Raw genomic sequence first — 19,727 nt, 5'->3', positions numbered from 1 at the left:
CCCTGGTTGTTAGTGCTGTTCCTACCACTTACTACCTAGATAACTCTGAACAAGTCAATTCATCTCGATGAGTCTTGACTTTCTCATCTGTAGATTTGCTATAAAGGATCTTCTTATTTCTTCATGGAACTGTGAGGTTTTAATATGTTCTTATTTCCTCATGGAACTGTAAGGCTCTATATAAATTATTATTCTAAGTTCATATAGGTGCTTATGTTTGACACCTACTTTGTGTTTTCCTAAAATAGTAAATCAAGAAAATAAATTTCTAATAATGGGACTTGGGCCAGTAGGGAAACATGTCTGTGAAATGGGAACTTTGCCATAACCTATAAAATCACATCAAATTGGAAACCTTTTGTTCCATGTGCTCATATCTCAATCTGCTGTAAGAAATGTTTCTCTCTTTTCCTGATTTGTAGTCACATTTGTTATGGATATATAGTAAGAATTTCAAAGCAATTTTGATCGAAATAATGCTACAATAACCCAGGTAGGTTTTTTAATTTCTTTCTATTAAAGAAAGGTACACCTGCATAAACTGGGAAATGTGATTTTTCCATGAATTTAGAAAAAAGACACAAATGAAAAAGTTTTGGATACAGTCTCTTAGTGGCATGCCCACTGAGTCCCTATAAATCAGTATTCATTGTGATGTAGAATCCGGTTTTCAGTTTTCGGAAAACAAAGCTATTACAATGATACTGAGATCGTTTTTGGCTCTGGCATTATAGACTATCAGAGTTGAAAGGGCCGTAAATAAATATAGAGTCTAATCTCCCTTTATAGGATGGGCCAGGGACACAGGGCCCAGAATGATTTGCTGGCTTTCCCTCGTCCGGTATTTGTAAGTAGTGCAATCAGATTTAGAGCCCATGTATATGTGCACCTTTTTTTTTTCCTGGAGTAAGAAAGTAGCAATTATGAAAAACTATATTCACTCAAAGATTGCCGGGCGACAGTGTCTATTTTGTACATTACCTGTAACTGTGAGTTCTACCTTTACTGAGCCAAGTTTTCCCTAGTTACTCAGAAAAGGTGCAAACTACACATCATCACTGTCTGGCCAAATATACTTCGGATATGCAAACAGTACTAAAATGAAACAAAAAATTGGGTAATGCAAAGTAAAACTGCTCTTTCAACATGTAAGAACTTGATTTCCCAAGTTATGAATGTGATAAATGTCATTATGAAACCCAGGGACCTAAATTATAACTGTAAGAGATATCTTTCTCACTGTTAGAAACCAAGTTCACGTAGCTGTGAACTTAGCGTGTCTTTCTGGCTGGCTCTACATATTGGTCCTTCACATCTTTTAGTTGATTAAAAAAGCATAATATAAATAAAATCTCAATAAAGATTTCTTGTCTACAGAGACTTTCCAAGAACTGCCCTACACTGTAACTCTCATATTCACCTGTTTGACTCCCTCACCTGCTGAACAGATAGAATCCCATCAGTCTAGAGTACACGTCTACTCTATTGTCTCTGAATTACAGAACACTAGCTTACAAGCCTTATCATCTAAGGTATATTCAAGTTGTCCTTTCTTTTTCATTCATTCGGTTATTTGCTCACTCAGTGAATATTCAGCTTCTAGCCGTACCAAGCATGGTTATTAGCAACAAAGTCACAATGGTGAACAAACTGGTCAAGGTGCTTGCCCTCATGGAATTTACGTTGTAGTATATTGAATAAGAGATATATAAATAAATTCATTAAGCTCAGTTAGTGCTAAGTGCTATAAAGAAAATAAAATAGGATAATGTGATGGGCAGTGATTGGAGAAGAGAACGTATGAAGTAGGTTAACCAGGGAGTCCCTCTCTCAGGAGGTAGCATGTGGACTGAGACGCAAATAAAAGGTAGAAAGTGGGGATTAAAGATCAGAGAAAGAACATTCCAAGAAGAGGGAATAGCAAGCCAAAGTCACCGAGGCAGGATAAATTTAGTGTGTTCCAGCAACATGAAGAAGTCCAGTTTGACTAGAAAGAGATGAGGTAACGGGAGCAGGCAGCAAATTAGGTAGATAAGGAAGCAGGAGGCAGAAGATGTAGGACTTCACAGGTCATGAGAAAGTGTAGGTCTAATTTTAAGTGCATTGAGAATGCATTGAAGAGTACTAATCAGGAAAATTAAATGATCTGATTTATGTTTTTTTTAAAAAAGTTCTGGCTGCTGTGTGGAGCAGAGACACCACTGGTAAAAAAAAAAAAAAAAAGGGAAAAGATTATGACAAGTGGGATGGGAGGGAGGGGTAGCAATGGAAGAGAAGAGAAATAAAGAAATCTGAGCTATATCTCAGAGCAAGTTCTAATAGCCCATGTTCCATGTGAAGAGCAGACCTGCTTTAGTCAGACTGTTTGACTACTGACCATTTTTATACTGTTTATCACCTGTGGAGTAGTCTTTCACGGACAGTGTAAGTCTTTGCCACTGTTATGTGTTCCTTTTTGTTTTGTTTTTCTTCTCTCTTACTATTTAACTTTGTGGATCAGAACTGGTTAGAAGCCAGACCACTATCTGTCAGACGTTTCTACTCACATGCCCTTAACTTAGAAAATAAGGGAGACCGAGGCAGGAAGATCATGAGGTTAGGGAATCAGGACCATCCTGACGAACACGGTGAAACCTTGTCTCTACTAGGAATGCAGAACTTAGCCCGGCTTGGTGGCATGCGCCTGTAGTCCCAGCTACTCAGGAGGCTGAGGCAGGAAGATCATGAGGTTAGGGAATCAGGACCATCCTGACGAACACGGTGAAACCTTGTCTCTACTAGGAATGCAGAACTTAGCCCGGCTTGGTGGCATGCGCCTGTAGTCCCAGCTACTCAGGAGGCTGAGGCAGGAAGATCATGAGGTTAGGGAATCAGGACCATCCTGACGAACACGGTGAAACCTTGTCTCTACTAGGAATGCAGAACTTAGCCCAGCTTGGTGGCATGCGCCTGTAGTCCCAGCTACTCAGGAGGCCGAGGCAGGAAGATCATGAGGTTAGGGAATCAGGACCATCCTGACGAACACGGTGAAACCTTGTCTCTACTAGGAATGCAGAACTTAGCCCGGCTTGGTGGCGTGCGCCTGTAGTCCCAGCTACTCAGGAGGCTGAGGCAGGAGAACCACTTGAACCTGGGTGGTGGAGGTTACAGTGAGCCACGATCTCACCACTGCACTCCAGCTTGGGTGACAGAGAGAGACTCCATCTCAAAAAAATAAAATATAAGAAAATAAACTTGTTCTCCTCAGGCTCTGGAACGTGCAGATTTCTGCCCAAGCATAAAACACATAAAATCGTGTATATTTTATCACAAAAGCTTGGAGAATATTCTTGTTTTCTTTAATGTAAAAATATTTCTGTTAAAAACTACATTATTTTTCTTCAAAATCTTAAAATGAAATTGACATACCAGAAAGGTTTTCTGAAGATGTTTGTAGTCCCTGGCAAATACCACAAACTCCAAGGTACATTTAAGTACCCAAGTTTGAAAAACACTGAGCTAAGTTACACAAACTTGCCAATTATTAATTGCATTTTATAGAAACCATCCCTTAATAATGACTCACGGTTTATGGTCCCCATTAGGAACAGGCTCTCAAAGGATCAGACAGCACCTCGTCAGAGTACAGTACAGGCATGTCCCAGTCTCTCTTCTTTTTAGTTTACATTTAATGACTTAAAACCATTCCTGGATGAACTAGAATTTTCTTCTTATACAGGAAACTAATATTTTCTTATATGCTTTCAATGCAGGATTTCTCTCGACCCCTTCACTGGACTTGCAGCAGGGCATCCTATTTACTTGGCCCAACGTGCTCAACCCGCTGTGGGAAGGAGCATGTGAGTGAGTGAGTGAGTGAGTGAGTGAGTGAGTGAGTGAGTGAGTGAGAGATCTAGCCAGCTGCTCTGGGCACTGACATAGGAGCAAGCTCTGTGTGGGTCTCGTGGCCACACCAGGCATGTCTCCTGGAGGGGAATGTGGCAGCATCCAGGTGAGGGTGTCTGTGATATGGAAACCTCAGAGTGGGTGTCACAATGATCTTTTAGTTCTGCCATTTGAAGACAGCAGTATGTTAGCAGCTCAGTTGGTCCCTTACCTCATGGCATGGGGCGGCTGCCCTCCGCTGGTGATGGCAAAGGGCCAGTGTGACAGCGTTTTTGGGTACCTGCACTCAGTGAGTCCCAAGCTCTTGTCCAGCATCTAAGAAGAATGAGGTCACACAGACAATAAAAGGATAGTGAAGGCAGATAGTTTGATTGAGTGATGAAAATGTCTCTCAGCGGAGGCGGGAGCTAGAGAGGGGACAGGAAAAGCAGTTCTTCTTCCCAGAAGTCAGGAAGAGCACTACATCTTCCCAGAAGTCAGGCTGGAGGAACAGAAATAATAGGATAGATGTATACAAAAGGGGAGTTTGTTAAGGAATATTGACTCACATGATCACAAGGTGAGGTCCCGCAACAAGCCATCTGCAAGCTGAGGCGCAAGGAAGCCAGTCCAAGTCCCAAAATCTCAAAAGTAGGAAAACCAACAGTGCAGCCTCAGTCTGTGGTCAAAGGTCCAAGAGTCCCAAAGCTGAAGAACTTGGAGTCTACTGTTTGATGGCAGAAAGCACCCAGCACAGGAGAAAGATGTAGGCTGGAAGACTAAGCAGTCTAGTCTTCCCACATTCCTCTGCCTGCTTTTATGCTGGCTGCACTAGCAGCTGATAAGACAGTGTCCATTCCAATTGAGGGTGAGTCTGCGTCTCCCAGTTCACTATCAACTGAGTCTGGGGTCTTTATAGGCACAGGATGAGGGCAGGGCAGGCCATAGGTAGTTTTGGAAAAGGCAACGTTTGATTGGTAAAAAGGCATTATTCAGAAAGAACCAATCAAGAGAGTGGGCGAACCAGACTAGAAGTTACCACTTCAGGCTGTGTGTTTCAGGCTGTTATTTTTGCTTGAATGTGGGGTTTCATTGGATACCCACCCCTATCTGCCTAGGCATTTGACTGCCTCCTGTCACTATCACCTTCAGTCAAGTATGGTGGAAAGAGCTAGAGTACCCTAAGGAGGCAACTGACCCTGCTTTAGAATAATAGTAGAATAACGGAGTGGTTAGGTGTGTGGGTCCCGGAGCCACCCTGCTTAGGTTTGAATGACACCGTTTCCTAGCTGTGTGACTCCGGGTGAGTTATGTAACTTCTCTTTGCCTCAGTTTTGTCATTTATGAAAGGAGCAGAATAATGCTTTCTGCCTCATAGGGAATACCACTTTCCACCTCATATCACCAGGCATTTGATTCTCATAAAGAGCACGCAACCCAGATCCTTTTTCATTCTTTAGTTCCTGCTGTGACAATAAACTGAGTTAATACATGTAACATACTTGGAAAAAAAACAAGCACCTGATAATTGTTAGCGTTATTAATACTATTGAAAAACAAGGATTTTAAGGTGAACTATGATACAAATAAAACCACTTTTGGTAAATATCCTCCAATTATTTACATAACTGTAGCCAACAATATTAAACAGCTGCTCAAACATGTTGTAATCTACACATATAGATTTTTCAACTTGTTTATCTTATGGAACACATTAGAATATTTAATTACAGAAAGTCATAGAGTCTGACTGCTTTATTGAGAATCTTAATTTTTATGACTATAATGAATAGCTAATACCAGCTGCAATGAAAATCTAATACAGAATTCAGTGTAACCAAATATGGCGTAAACTAGTCTATCATTTTCCCCTCTGACTAAAATATGATTTTTTGATGGATAATTTGTTGATTTTGCCATTTTAAAAAATTTATAGTAATTCTCAATAGCTAACACTAAGTAGATTTTCCCTTAAAAATTCTGCAAAACATGACATCAGACTCCTCACAGCCGTTACAAAGTTCATTATAAAACTTCACCAAATTAAAGATTCATGAGCACATGTCTCTGAGATTTTGGTTTGCTCTGTGCTCCAACGTAGAGACTGGTACTATAAAGTATGTTTTGAAGCAAAGTATAGAAATGAAAGGGGAGAGTGAGATAAAACTAGTGGGACAGATAGATAGACAATAAAGTAGAAGCCAAAGGAGAGTTTTCTCTTTATTGGTGTAAATAGGCAATAAAGAGAAAACTTTAACCACATAACCACTTAGGCTTACTTACAGAAACCATGATTCATAGAACTATCCTACTAGAAGTAGGACACAGAGAGAGTGGGTATGCTAACGAGGAATCTGACAAATCTTAATTAGCGGTGACCACCCAAATGTCTATTAGATAGCATGTTAAGCTGCTGTTTGCTTTCAAGGAAATACATATTAACAAAAATGCAACAGTAATGAAAATTTTAAAACTGTCTCCTATAGATGTTTATCATTTCCTATGTACTTCATAAGTTAGCCAGACATAAACACACCACACTATGCCCTATAATTTTATGGAAAATGGTTATTGCATATATATAGCTATTGTCGCTATACATGTAAAATTTGAATAGTTGTTTACTCAATGCTGCATTACATTTTAATGGAGTAAGTTCACCCTTGCTTTCATTTTTTAGTCATTGATGTAAAACAGGATTGATGATAGACAGTGGAGAATTTTGAAGGGACCACTGTAGAAGCCATCAACAGTCAGTTGGTCCCTATCCTCTTACAAGTTAACCACTTGTAACAGAATGCAGCTTATTTCTGGCCCCAATCTGTATGACACTAAAACAGGGTGTATACTGTGGCTCAAGAAAGTAGACATGGTCTATTCTTCTAGGAGTTTTTTTTTTATATTGATACATCCATAAAATGATCATATAGAACAAGAAGATACCTGATTTCTAATTGCCCTCAGGTGGATACATACTTTGGCAATTGTCCGTGACAGATTTGCAATCCCTGGGTGATTTCCTGCCTCTTCATGTATCAGTTGTCCCCAACTTTTTGGCACCAGGGACCACGTTCATGGAAAACAAGTTTTCCATGGACAGGTGGTGGGGGTTGAGAAGGTTTCCAGATGAAGCTGTTCCACTCTTCTACCTCAGATCATCAGGAATTTGATTCTTAGAAGGAGCACGCAACCCAGATCCTTCGCAGGCGCAGTTCGTGGTTCGCTCCTTTGAGAATCTTAATGCCAGGGGCTGATCTTACAGGAGGGGAAGCTCAGGCAGTAAAGCTCCCAGCTCACCTCCTGCTGTGTGGCCAGTTCCTAACAGTCCATGAACCTAACTGATAGCGGGGATTGAGTACTCCTGTCCTATATCATTAGCTGCTGTGGGTGAGGTTACTCTATTAATATTAGTAATTACCTTAACAAAATATAGGAAAATTGTGGGATGCAATCATTGCATTCCAAAGACATTCTTACTATACTATCAATTTGTAAATTTCATAAGTTTTGGGTTATGCCATTCACTTTTTGCTTCTAGGTAATTGTATTCATATAGTTAATGAAGAAAACTATAACCGAGTAAAAATGCATCTTGAAAATACTGCTTTATCTATTTTTCCAGATATTTTTTCCATCTTTATAGCCATTTGCTCTTTATTACCTATTAATCTACCTTATAGCCTTCCTTAATTTTTTGTTTCAATGTTTTATTTTTGTCTTATTTCATTTTCTCTAATTGTAAAAGTAATATATATTTGTAGAAAAACTGTAAAATAAAAATATGAAGAAAAACTATTAAAATTGCTATTTTTTTCTACCACAGATAATCACTTGAAATATTTTCCTTTGAGATTTTTCCATGTCTGTATATTTATTTATATTATTTGGACCATGCTCTGTACAATGAGAGAGTTTTTGCTTTTTTTTTTTTTTTTTGGTTTAACGTTATATATTGAGAATTTTCTAATGTTCTTAGTCTTCAAAAACATATGTTTAGTAGCTATATAATAGCCTATTGTATAACTGAACCATAATTTACATAATTACTTTCCTACTATTGGACATTTATTTTTAGGATTTTCTTATTATGCTTACACAATCTTTCTGCCTTCATCTCTTGATTATATATTTACTTAATATAAATGCCAAATTCCCACTGCCTAATCAGCATCTCACTTGGTTGTCTTATAAACACTGCATGTTTAATACGTCCAAAAACAAATTCTCTTGCTGTTTATTCCCAGTCTGCCCTAGGGTCTCACTCTTGCCCATGCCGGAGTTCAGTGGCTTGATCTCAGTTCACTGCAGCCTCAACCTCTCGGGCTCAAGCAGTTCTTCCACCTCAGCTTCCCAAGTAGTTAGGACAACAGGCACATGGCACCACACTTGGCTAATTTTTGTATTTTTTGTAGAGACAGGGTTTCACCACATTGGCCAGCCTGGTTTCAAACTCCTGGGCTCAAGAGATTTCCCTGCCTTGGCCTCCCAAAGTGTTGGGATTACAGGTGTGAGTCACCACACCCAGCCTGTCCTCCTCTTCTTAATATATAACAGTTCTACTAAGCTGTTACTTAGGTCACAAACCTTGGGGTTTGCCTTCTCTTTTTTCCTCCTTTCATATTCTATATCCAGTCCATCAACAAATTCTGTAGGTTTTACCTTCAAAATACATATACAATAAGCCACATCCCACATCCAGCACACTAGTCCATTCACATCATCTATTATTTGATTATTGCAGTAGCTCCCTAAACAGCTTCCATTTCTGCCTTTGTTACTCATGCTGCACCATACATTACTCTTTTAACTTCAGATCACGTCTCCCGGAGTTAAATCTAAAGCCCTTATTTATAAGACTCTTTATGATTTGACTCCAACTGGCTGCTCTGACCTCATCTCCCACCGCTCCCTTCGTTGATACTCACCTTGTTACTTGATCATAGGAGGCATACTTTGCTCCAGGAAGTTTGTGCTTGCCACTCCTTCTGCCTCAAATGTTTTTCCCTTCCATGTCCACATGTCCACATGGTTTGCTTTTCTTTCTTCTACTCTCTGGTCAAAAGACATCTTATCACAGAGGCCATCTCAGACCCCAGATAAATATCACTCATCCACAATCATCCTTTTGTGCTGTATTCTCTTTTATTTTTCTCCCCAGTGCTTATTCCTGCTTGACTTATTTTTATTTGAATATTTGTTTGTTGTCTGTCATCCTACACTAGGCTATAAACTTTATGACTCAGGGACTTACCTGTTTTGTATGTTAATTAGCCCCAGTGCAAGAAAGAGTGCCTGGAACATATATACTACTTGGTAAACATTTGTGTACTGAATATAATGGAATTAATGAACATTTACAGGACTCTTAGTGTTGCTGTCAGATTGATTTATTGAATTCTTTGGTGTCAGCTTACATTCCCATCAGCTGTATATGGAAATGCTTAATACTCTATCTAGTTTAAATGCTTATGTTTCTTAATTTATCTTAGATTCTCATGTTTTCTCTTTCTCCTTTTTCTCTCCACTTCTGTTCATTTATTAATCTCTCAATTCATTTATTCAGTCTTTCACTTTCCATACTTTGATTTATTAAACAAATATTTGCCAGGGTTTGGTGTCTTCAGAAAGACAGAAAAGTGGACAGTGTGGAGAGCGGGCAGGCAAGTAAACCCAAAATATAACACAGGTGACACATGCCGTGTTGAGAGCAGTACTGAAAGCTATATGGAGCTCAGAAAAGGCATCTAATCCAGACCGATGAGTCGGAAACAGCTTCTTCCAGGGGGTGACTGAGATTGGAAAAGAACGATAGGAATTAGCCACTGATATCTATGACTTTCTTGTGACAGCTTCATTAGGGTCTAGGGTATGAGAGGAGACAATACTGTGAAAGTCACACACAAGGATACTTAAGCAGAAGTTCTGTTTATTCTCAAGTCCAAGCTATTAGCTTGTTTTTGTTTGTTTGTTAGACACAGTTTTGCTCTTGTTGCCCATGCTGGAGTGCAATGGCACGATCTCAGCTCATTGCAACCTCTGTCTCCCGCATTCCAGCAATTCTTCTGCTTCAGCCTCCCAAGTAGCTGGGATTACAGGCATGCGCCACCACACCAGGCTAATTTTGTATTTTTAGTAAAGACGGGGTTTCACCATGTTGGTCAGGCTGGTCTCGAACTTTTGACCTGAAGCGATCCACCCACTTCAGCCTCCCAAAGTGCTGGGATTACAGGTGTGAGCCACCGCACCTGGTCATTTGCTTGTATGTTTTGCAAGCAATACTCAGGACCAGAACATCCTCAGTTATAATCAGATATTATTCAAATACTCTTAGAATTCATAAGAATTATGGTAATAGTAATAACTAATATTTATGTAGTACCTTTCAGCTTACAAAGTACTTTTATATACATTGGTTAATTTGCATAGTAATTCCAAGAGGCAGCTATAATTTCCCCCTTTTAGAGATGAAGTAACTGATGTTGACTAACCCAAGGCTGACTCAGCTAGGAAGTGATGGAAGTTACAACAGATTAAACATTATATAAAATGTACTGTCCATATAGAAAACAAGACGTAAATAGATTAGGCTTAACATCTGGGAATTAGCCTCTAAACTCATGATGATTAATTAATTCCAATTGTTTTTAAAGGTCCATTATTGAAGGCCCTACCCATAATCTTGTGTAATTCTTTTTGTTTTTTTAATTCTAGTATAGACAGGAAGGTAAGTGGAAGGAAGTAGCATCACTTTTAGAACTGGATAAACTAGGCACATATCAAGTGGGAAACAGGAAGATATTAGTCAAAAGATATAAAGTTTCAGTTATGCAGGCTAAGTAAATGCTACATATCTAATATACAGCATGGTGACTATAGTTAATAATACCTTATTGTATACTAGAAATTTGCTAGAGATTAATTAAAGGCTTTACCATTAAATGCCTCTATGACCTCAGACTATGTATCCTTTGGTTTCTTTACATGTAATTAAGAGATAATAAGTTAGTTGGCAGGATAGAGTGGAAGAATAGAGATACCATGTGGAAATCAAATAATTGGCACTTACGTATGTTAAATTGCTTCCTCCTACCCCTTCTTCATAGAAGCACCAATTCTCATTTTTTTATTATTGATAATCTAAAAATACATTAATCCAAGAAAATGGAGGTAGGGAAGGGAAAAGAACATTAGATTTAAAACCTATTTGTGTAGTTATCACATGTTTATCGAATCTTAAAGAGCTTTGGGAAGGAAACACCATTTATTGAGATCTGCTTGGTACTGGATACCTTTCATATATTATCATATTTAATCTACAATCTCAGTTAGTTTACTGCGTTTTTACAGCGCTTCCAAACCCATTAGGGAAAAGGAACATTTCGTACTCTCTTCTAAATTATTTCTAATCAACACTGGAGACCATGTGGACAACAATATTGGAAAAAATGAAAACTTCATTTTGAATTAATGTTAATAATTGTTATCATTTATTGAATTTCTACCATAGGCCAGTCTATCCTCAGCACTTTCCACAAAATATCTCACTTAATCTTTGAGATTGGTATTATTATTTTGACTTTATGCATGAGTAAGCAGAAGCAAGAAAGATTAGTTAAAAAGATAAATACTTGTCTAGTATAACAATGTGTTAAACACTCTACATATATAAACTCATTAACCTTCCCATCACTCCATGAGGTAAATCCTATTTTTATTCCCATTTTTACAGATAAAATTTAGGCACAGAGCAGTTAAGTACTTGTCCGCATAGCTAGTAATGAGCAAAGCTGATGTGTAAACATAGGCAGTTGGGCTCCAAAATCCATATTTTTAACTATGCTATTAACATGCAGTTGGTATATAACAAGATCAAGATTCAGACCAACTCAGATCTGGCTTTTTTTCTGTACTACATAGGTAGCATTAATAACTTTAAGATTTCTAGAATGTTCTCTCGGCTTCAAGTCTTCGTTTTTCTTTTACTCAGAAAGGTAGAACTAAAGTTTTATGTGGTTGCCTCCTCCCAGAAACACAACCTGTTCCGGAAAGCAATCAACTTCCGTGGAGTGCCAGGTGGGGAGTCAGTCCTTAATGCCTATCATTCTGGCTATTACATCAGACCCCATGTGGCTGCCTTAATGAGCATTTGCTGAAAGAACTTAGCTGTGGTTGTGAGGGTGTCTCCCTGCGTGTAAACATTTAAATATCCACCCCCATCCTAAGTTTTTTTTTAAATAATTGGATTGACCTTGAAGTAGAACAATGTTAGTCCTTTCTCATGTAGACTGCTTCCTAATGGGAATGTTACCTACTGATCCATTGGAGGCTGAGATTTTATTTTTTGTTTTGCTTTCATCTTTATCTAAAGTCTCATTTACCACCTTGAGATAGGAGATGAAGGCGAAATGAAATAGCTGAAATAAATGTGATAGTCAAAGATTTCAAAGCCAATTTTGTGAAGCCTTGCTCTGAATTTAGAATAGTATTAGTAAACCATCATAACTATCTAGTACTGCACAGATACTTTTCTGTTTCTCATTTTAATTCCTATGACTTTATACAAAATAGACAGAGAGATGCCATCTTATATCTGTTTTACAGATTGGGAACCTGAGATGATAGATTTCATGATTTCCCTTATGACAATTAGAAAGTAAATGACAAATACAGAAGCCAGAAGCCAGAAATAGGATAGCATCTTGGTTAAGAGAATGGATGTTAGACTCAAAAGACTCTGGGCTCACCATTTACTAGCTATTTGGCTTTGGATGAGTTATGTAATTTCTTTGTGCCTCAGTGTCCCCATCCATGCCTGTGCCATGGGTTATTTTCAGGATTAAATGAATTAATCTATGTAAAACACTTCAAATAGAGCCTGGCACAAAATTCAGGGTGGCCATTATTATTATTAGCATGGACTTTTAGTCCAGGAAACCATAGTGATTATAGGACTAGCTGCTGCTGCTGTGATGATAGGTGAGCTAGCTGGGGGTGGTAGAGTGAGGCTATGAAGTGAATGCCAGGGAAACAGTCTCTAGCTAGCCTAATAAAACATAATTTACAGTGCACTTATACCTGTATTAAGAATAGATTTTGTGACTTTACATTGATTTGGTGATGTTTCCTCTATATTTCAATGCGATTTAAAAACACATATTGATGTTAATTAAAAAGAATCTATTAAAACAAGGCCTAATTATAAAAGTCATGCAAAAAGAAAAGTCTCTGTGTTAAAGATACGGAATATTAATTATAAAACTTTAAAATAAAAAATTCTGAAATGTTGAGTAATCACAAATATTTCCATTCCCCAAATATTCAGATTTCCTATGCAGGCATCATAAAGTTTTAAAAGTAAATGCAGTGTTTATTTTTGCATACCATCATTATTTGAGCACAGAAATTAAATATATGCATAGCAATATCTGTCATGATGCCTTCCAGTTCCTAGGGGTGGTATTAATTCCATGGCTTCACTGAATAATATTAAATTGGATCATGTACTGTCAAAGTTTCATACAGGGTATGTATCTAAATCCATGTAATGTTGAGAATAGCTCTAGTAAGATTACACTGAGTTTAAATTTGTGAGAACTAAGGGAAGCTATGTAGGAGTTGCAACTGAGTGCAGCACTCATAGTGAGAATGTGGTCAAGCTGACGAAAGTAAGGTAGGGCCATCCCCAGAACCACAGTTTTCTGCACCTTAGAGAAAAATATTTGATTAAATTCTCCTTACAAAAATTTTTAAAGAATTATGTGTGTGTGCACATGTGTGTATTCACCAGTGAAATAATGAAAGGCACTATTTTTATCTTCCCTTGAAAAAAAGAACTTAATGTTTACACTCTACAAATATTCACATTTATCCACTGAATATAATCAAGTCAAAAACAATTTAGAGCAATGATTTTTATTCTATAGTACTGAAAGAGCTAATGTCATTTAAAAATGTGACTATTTCATACCGTTTGCAAAAAGAGCAGGTGTAATTGGAGTTCCCAACTCTGACAGCCCGTTAATCACCTGTGAAATGTCTTTAAAAACAGAGTCCTTAACCCCATGCCAGATCTACCAAATCTGGATGTCCAGGGTGGAAGTAGGACATAAGTATCAAAAACAGAACAAAAATCTCCACAGGTGATTCTGATGCACAGGTAGATTTGGGAATCACCCACTTAAATTCATTGTATCTTTGACCTCAGTCATATTACCAGAAGTTGGCGGGGTACAGTGACTCGAGCCTGTAATCCCAGCACTTTGGGAGGCCAAAGTGGGTAGATCACCTGAGGTCAGGAGTTCAAGACCAGGCTGGCCGACGTGATAAAACCCCATCTCTACTAAAAATACAAAAATTAGCCAAGAGTGTTGGTGGGCACCTGTAATCCCAGCCACTCAGGAGGCTGAGGCAGGAGAATTGCTAGAACTTGGGAGTCAGAGGTTGCTGTAAACTGAGATTATACTATTGTATGCCAGCCTGAGCAGCAGAGTGAGACTCTGCCTCAAAAAGAAAGGAAAGAAAGCATGGTGGCGCGTGCCTGTAATCCCAGCTACTCAGGAGGCTGAGGCAGGAGAATTGCCTGAACCCAGGAGGCGGAGGTTGCGGTGAGCCGAGATCGCGCCATTGCACTCCAGTCTGGGTAACAAGAGCGAAACTCCGCCTCAAAAAAAAAAAAAAAAAAAAAAAAAAAAAAAAAAAAAAAAAAAAAAAGAAAGGAAAGAAAGAAAAGGAAAGAAAGGAAAGGAGAGAAGAGGAGAGAGGAGAGGAGGGGAGGGGAGGGGAGGGGAGGGGAGGGGAAGGAAGGGGAGGGGAAGGGAGGAAAGGGGAGGGGAGTAGAGGAGAAAGAAAGGAGAAAGGAAAGGAAAGGAGGAAAGGAAGAAAGAAAATCATGTTACCAGAAGTAAAAGCAAAACGTAGCACATTAGAAAAATAAAAATGAAAACACACAGACAGGCATTTCTCTCATAGGATAAATTTTCATTAAAAGAGTGGATGACCCTAAACCACTGAGAGTACCAGTGATAATGTGCAAACAAAATCATTGCTCCTGAGCAAGCGTTACTAAACATAGAATTTGTATGGCAGTGTTTAGATTTTATAACTAAATTTAAAAACACCTGTAGCAGGTATGCACTTTACTCTATAATAAATACATTTTAATAGAGCGTTATTTTACTTCCTTTAAATCCAAATATATAACAATAGGCTCTATCTTGCCTGCCTTTTCTCTCAGAGCTCTCCCTGGGCATCAGCCCTTTAAAAGCCCAGATTTTTGAAGAATGAAAACCTGGAAGAGAGATGTCTTTGGGAAAATTCTGCTTTTCTTCCTGTATTACAGATCTCTGGTGAGGCAAGGGAGTATAAAGGTCTGGTTATCTGCTTCAGACTTGGGAAGAAAAACACAGGAAGCTCAAAAAGCACATTAATATTTTAATTGTCCTACTCCCTCCCTTTTATCTATCTGTCTCTCTATATATCTATCTGTTTTCAAGACAAAGTCTTACTCTGTTGCCCAGGCTGTAGTGCAGTGGTGCAATCTTGACTTACTGCAACCTCTGCCTCCTGAGTTCAAGCGATTCTCGTGCCTCCACCTCCCGAGTAGCTGGGATTATAGGGATGCACCACCAAGCACCACCATTATGCAAAAGCTATATGTAATATCCACTGTGAAAGTTTGCTGTTGTAAATATTAAAGGTGATGATATATTTGACCATATAGTGACTGAGAAATTTGGGGACCCTCCATTCTTGGAATAATCTGGTATTCAACCATTTCCCTCTTCTACCTCACCATCTAAAAAGAGCAAATTCCAGATTTTAGGCAAATCACGTAGATTTTATAGAATATTTCTTAAGGAGACAAAAGGGAAGATTATGGGGTGACTTTGCTCCAGAGTCTATATTCTCTATGCCACCCTGCTGCATGGAGGTATTCTGAGCTGACCTCAAGATTCTGTGGAGCCCATTGGCTCTTTGATGTTTTGACCATTACTTTTCACTTTGCCTGGCTTTTGTTACACTGCTCCAGCAGTTTTGTTGCCTGGTATCCATCTAAACTGTAATTGAAATGTATTGTTCTAAAATTTCTCTCATCTGTTAAATCTATTCTGGCTTGGTTAGATATAATGGACAGAAGGTTTGGCTCTATTGCTAGTCTTTTTATAAAAATCTCTTCCATCTAGTTCTGTTATTCCATGTGTCCTCATTTAACAGAACCTCTGACTTCCATTGGCTATATGGGGACAGTCAGGATTGCTAATAAAGCACAGTTTCCTCCAGATCCTCAAGATAGGCAATTAATGCTGTCTTTGATGGAGTTCATGACCAGTCACCCGTCCCTCAGTGTAATTTGTGATCTTACTCCAACCTGCTTGAAAGACTTTGGCCAACAGTATACAAGATGGCATCTCTTATTTATTTATTTATTTTTAATAGGTTTTGGGGGAACAGGCAGTGTTTTGTTACATGAATACATTCTTCAGTGGTTATTTCCGAGATTTTAAAAGAGCATAAACAGGAAAGTCATATGTATGGTTGCCTTAAGAACACGTTTGTCAGTGAGGGAAGCGCATTTATTTCCCTCCCATAACTCCTAGCCATTTTTAGCTTTATTTTGTCAAATACATACACACATCTTCTCCAAGACAAAGTAACAGTTAAGGGAAGAATTTCTGTCAAGAGCAGGTTTTTAACTTCCATATTACCTAGATTAGTATCTGGTACATAAATATAGTTGTTTCCTGACCATGTACCATATGGCAGGTGATTTGCTAAGGCTTGCATAGTTTATCTCATTTAATCCTGTAGCAGTCCTCTAAGGTAGGTCTTAAAAAGCTGTTTCCAGATAAGGCAGCCAAGATTCAGACAATGGAGGTACTTCCCTGTAGTCACAAAGAAGATCGAACCCAGATCTTCTAACCCAAAAGCTGTGCTCTTTCCACTGTGTTCATAGCCTTCCAATGTGTTTTCAAGTGCAGTAAATATGTGAATAGATGAATAGATGTACCAGTAAAAAAGACTACAATTGCTGTAAATTTGCTTTAATTTTGTGTCATCTTTTCTATAAAAAAGCTTTAGCTAGTACATCATTTCCCTGAAGTTAGCTAAGCCCTAACTGGAATCTTGTTAGTAACAGAATATATTTGCATAACTGAAGACATTTGAGATTGACAAACTTAAATGGCAAATATGGTGATGCCAGTTAAGACATCTTGTTAGTCATAACCAATTATTTATAATGCTGCTTTTACAACTCTTATAATGCCCTGTTAGTTAATACCTAGGCTCTACATAGAAATAAAAGTTGCTCTTTACTAAGGAAACAGTACTAATTTGAAAAAATATATATTTTCTGTTTCTGGGTTACGAATGTATGGATCTTTGGGGCTGAATGAAAAGTACCCAATACAAATCCCTAACAGACCTCCCCTGGAGTTAAAAGAAAAAATAGTTTTTTCCTCTAGCTTTATTGAGGTATAAATGACAATTTTTTATATATTTATAGCATACAACTTGATGTTTTGTTAGATATACATTGTGTATTAGTTCATTTTCATGCTGCTGATAAAGACATACCCAAGACTGGACAATTTACAAAAGAAAGGGGTTTAATGGACTTACAGTTCCATATGACTGGAGAAGCCTCACAATCATGGCAGAAGGCAAAGAGAAGCAAGTCACGTCTTACATGGATGGCAGCAGGCAAAGAGATAACTTGTGCAGAGAAACTCCCCCTTATTAAACTATCAGATCTAGTGAGACTTATTCACTATCATGAGAACAGCATGTAAAAGGCCTGCCCCCATGATTCAATTACCTGCCACAGGGTCCCTCCCACAATATGTGGGAACTCAAGATGAGATTTGGGTGGGGACACAGCCAAACCATATGACACTGTGAAATGATTACCACTATCAAGTTAATTAACCTCTTCATTACCTGACATAGTTACCTTTTGTTGGGTATGTAATGATAACATTCAAGATCTATCACCTTACAGAGTATAAAAATTATTTAAAAAAAAAATTTTAAATACAAAAAATATAATTAAGGAAATGAAAAGTACCCATAATCCCACCATTCAGATAAAGTACTATTAACATGTTGGTAACTTTTCCATATTAACATAAAGATGTACGGATATGCCTCTTGCAAAATTGGCATTGGACTATGTATATGGATTTACGACTTTTTATTGCTCAGTTTATGAATAATTTTTGATGTCATTTAAAAGTCATTTAGGAAACATGAAATAGTGGGAGAAAATAAGAAATTTTATGGAAACATATTATTCGTAAATGATATTGAACAAATTCCCCGGCATATGCTTCTAGACTCTTTTAATCTCATTATTTACTAAGTCAAATTGGGATCATACTTTATATGTTTTATTCCTAAAAGCTGAATCAAACTGTATATATATTATTTTCACCAGCATTTTTAATTAATATGTGAAAATAATTGTGGCTATCTTTATATGTCATCAAATTTACTTATACAGGAATGTTTTGAATGCCTACATTAAAACTGTATTCAATACTAATGAACATAAATATTTTTTAGTGTTTTGCTTTTACAAACACTGTGACAATGACAAGTCTGTGAATACCTATTGTACTCAGTTTTGTAGAACAGATTTCTGAAAGTGAGATTTCTAAACTGTAGGTTCAGCAGTTTATACTACCACCACAATGTATGGAGAGTGTTTTTGCAGCCAGTAAAGAAAAGGTAGCCAGTGCCATGTGTACTGACACAGAAAAAATGTCTAATATCTAATGTGAAATTTAAAAATAAAAGCAGTGGCATAATAATATGTATAATATGACTAACTTTTATTTTAAAATTATATATCTGCATATACAGATTTGAGTATAGATGTGAATTTGGGTATAGATATAAACAGAGACATCTGTTTGATGTTGAGCACTGAAAATACAAAAATAAATTAAGCACGTACATTGATTTAAAAGCACATAGCAGACCAGACGTGGTGGCTCAGGCCTGTAATCCCAGCACTTTGGGAGGCTGAGGCAGGCAGATCACCTGAGGTCAGGAGATTGAGACCAGCCTGGCCAACATGGGGAAATCCCACCTCTACTAAAAATACAAAAATTAGCTGGTGCAGGGGCACATGCCTGTAATCTCAGATACTTGAGAGGCTGAGATGGGAGAATCATGTGAACCCAGGAGATGGAGGTTACAGTGAGGTGAGATTGTACCACTACACTCTAGCCTGGGTGACAAAGCAAGACTCTGTCTCAAAAAAATAAATTAAATAAATAAATTAAAAATAAATAAATAAAAGCATGTAGCAAACTAAAGGGAGAGTCAGCGTAGACAAGTAAATTATGTTACAGAGTAAATGTATATGCTGGAAGGCTGGTTACTAGCAATGTAGGGGAGCTTGCAAGGTGATGGGGCTGGCAGGTTGCCAAACAAGGATGTCCAGTTAAATCTGAATTTAAACAATAATAAACAATGAATAGGTTTCAGTAAAACGTGCCTCATGCAATATTCAGGTATTTATACTAAAAAATTATTTGTTACATTTCCAAAATAGAAATGTAACTGGGCATCTTATATTTTAATTAGCTACATCTTGCAACACTAGACCTGGCCAGATACATGGTTTAGTCCTCATAAGAAGAAATCATCTCTCATGAATGAAGTCACATCCACAGACATAACAAGAGATGTATAAACCAGATGACCTACAGCCAGATTTCCTATGGAAATCTCTATAGCAGTCAAAACATTTACCGATTGTCTTCCGGGCACTGTGTTATTCATGCATCATTTCATCTAATACTCATAAGGCCCTAAGAGACAAGCACTATTCCTGCTTGTTGGGAGAGGAAACTGAG

The 19,727-nt window shown here is 37.9% G+C and overlaps 1 protein-coding gene across 29 annotated transcripts in view; it reads left to right on the top strand.

The window, feature by feature from the left end:
* The window catches only part of DLG2 (discs large MAGUK scaffold protein 2), a 2,157,409-nt gene that overhangs the window by 1,671,716 nt on the left and 465,966 nt on the right, over positions 1-19,727 (top strand). The gene's annotated exons all lie outside the window — the stretch shown is intronic.

The sequence above is a fragment of the Aotus nancymaae genome, unplaced genomic scaffold, assembly GCF_030222135.1.
Source record: "Aotus nancymaae isolate 86718 unplaced genomic scaffold, 86718_ANA_hifiasm-v0.15.2.pri h1tg000059l, whole genome shotgun sequence".
In the NCBI taxonomy this organism is placed as follows: domain Eukaryota; kingdom Metazoa; phylum Chordata; class Mammalia; order Primates; family Aotidae; genus Aotus; species Aotus nancymaae.
This window is presented reverse-complemented; position numbering and strand designations above follow the sequence as displayed.